General features: G+C 44.9%; 2 protein-coding genes across 3 annotated transcripts in view; one reads left to right on the top strand and one right to left on the bottom strand.

Moving 5' to 3' along the window:
- LOC109470143 (cap-specific mRNA (nucleoside-2'-O-)-methyltransferase 1-like) overlaps window positions 1-2,381 on the top strand; it is a 26,161-nt gene that overhangs the window by 9,999 nt on the left and 13,781 nt on the right.
- LOC109470184 (tripartite motif-containing protein 3-like) overlaps window positions 1-2,381 on the bottom strand; it is a 5,619-nt gene that overhangs the window by 1,650 nt on the left and 1,588 nt on the right. The window lies entirely within an intron of this gene.

The raw sequence follows: 2,381 nt of genomic DNA, 5'->3' as shown, positions 1-2,381 counted from the left end.
CGGGACAGCAAAAACCGGGTCAAAACGGAGCATCGAGCAGCCAACGAGAAATGTGCAGTTCTGCCAATGGATCTTTCCACGACTCTTGCAGAGGGTAATGCGATGTAAGCCCGAATCAAGAGTCGCCACGGCTAATTGGACCTGTGTTATACTATATAGTGAAGCTCTCACTCATTCAAGGGGGAGGGAAGAGGGTTATGGTCTCATACGCCAATTTCGGGGCCGACAGAGCTCTGTCCCGCCCGCCTCACATAGGTTTCCCGGTGTGTATTTCACGAGAGATTGATCGTGTTGGGGGAAACCAAATCCCAAATTAAGCATACTCGTCTGTCTCTCATTAGCGTAACTCTCCTACTGGGACGGTCTGCTGCACTGGGCGGGGAAGCTACTAGAGCCCCCGAAGACACAACCTGCCTGATTACCCCCAATACCCCCAATCACGTAAGACTGGAAACCAGGCTACAATTTCGCTGTCCCGTAGACTTGCACGTTAAAATAGGCCACTATTTTGGCTGTGAATCCAATCAAAAAATCGTATATCAACAGATTTTTTGCTGTCTATACCAAGCACACGTATCATGTAAACGATTTTTTTTCCCCAATTCTAACCGCCAGTTCGATATATTTACGTCATGTATAACTGCAATTACCCATGATCCGCAACAGGCCCTCTTTTGGCTCACTGTGTCCGACCGCAGTACTCAGGTCAAAATAAGCGTATACACCCGACAATCGCTCGGACGCCGAAACTTCCTGCCTGATCCTGTCAGTAATGAACAGGCTTTTACCTCAAATCCTTTTTAGATCAGGTCTGAGTGATGAAAGGGATTTTATTGTGGACCTAAACTCACGCTGTTCGGGCACGATCATTTTTTTTTTGTCGGGACTCTTTTAGGCGCTATACGTGCGGAGTAATTGCGGTATGAGACCTTATGGGGTGTTACTTGCATCGGAAGTGGGGAAGTACCGACAAAAACACACGATAGAACTTTTGCCCTGTACTGTAGAAGAAATGTACATTAGTGCATGCCTATTCCGTGTACTATTAAAACCGCTGAACTTCGTGGGAATGAAATGTTATCGACACTCTTTCCTTTTGTGTGGTCTAATTGTCTAACGGTAAACTCACACCTACCTTGTATTATGGAAAACATAATAGTGAGTGAAATGCATACGCCACAGAGAGGTGAAAACAATAGTGTAGAATGACACCTCAAGTTGTTGCTTTAGACTTCCTTGTGAGCTAGTCTGTGTTTTCGTCACTCGCTGTAAGTCTCTAACCGCCATGGCGTCATCTTTTCCCGGTGTCCTGACATTCCTTGTGACGTGTGTGTTCCTGTGCTCTGCCCAGTCGGTCTGTAGGCCACCGTCAGACGAGAAATGTGTGTGTAATCAGGTGGTGAATTGTGGGAATGACGACGCACTTCGAGCAGAGCTGGAGAAACTCAAAATTGCCGTGGAGCAACTTTCCCAGACAAGGACGTCTGGGGATGAAGGCAAGTTATCTCTGTGAAATGACTTAATTCCTATATGTTAGAGTTTTGTCGGTTCTAAAAAAAAACTGTCATAAATACTAGAGGCTATAAAAACACATGTAAACAAGTTGATCTGTGCTCAATTATGACATACATGTATAATGTTAGTGTTGTCAAAGACAAGGGATCTAACGCCTCCTATTCGCACTTAATAAATTTGCATAGATACATTATGCTACGTACCAGTATGTTACAATAACTGTACACTACACCGTGTACCTCAGCCAACAACACAGGCTCCGACAAGCCCCAAGACTGTCAGGACATCCTTGACAATGACGAGACCACGCCCAGCGGCGTGTACATGGTTTATCCACGGGACAACCTGGGCGGCTTCAACGTCTTCTGTGATATGGACACGGACGGAGGCGGCTGGACGGTAAGTCTGGTCTGAAAACTATAATTCTCAATGCGAAATACTTGTTGGTATAATTTTTTTTTATTTCACGGAGAAGTTTTATTTTATTGAGAATTTTTATTTTATTTTATTTTATTTTATTAAGAAGCTTTGTTTAAAGGTTATCTTTTTATACCTTCGTGTGTAAAATTTTGTTTTCGGAGGATGAGCTGTGCGTGAGTGTGTGTGTCTGTGCCACTAGAGTAGGATGGCAGCACGTTGGTGGGGTATTGTCAGGTAGAAGTAGAAGATGTTAACTGTCTCAGAATTTGAAGGGCTTGACATGGGGAATTCGGCAAGTCGAGAATTTAGTCTCAATCTCGGGTTTTCTTGTTGCTTTTAAAGTTATTCCAGAGACGCCGAGACGGAACCGTGGACTTCTACCGGGGCTGGGCGGACTACAAGAACGGCTTCCCTTCCAACCTGAACGGCGAGTTCTGGCTGGGGAA

The sequence above is a fragment of the Branchiostoma belcheri genome, unplaced genomic scaffold (genome assembly GCF_001625305.1).
Source record: "Branchiostoma belcheri isolate BF01 breed outbred unplaced genomic scaffold, Haploidv18h27 scaffold22, whole genome shotgun sequence".
Lineage (NCBI taxonomy): Eukaryota > Metazoa > Chordata > Leptocardii > Amphioxiformes > Branchiostomatidae > Branchiostoma > Branchiostoma belcheri.
This window is presented reverse-complemented; position numbering and strand designations above follow the sequence as displayed.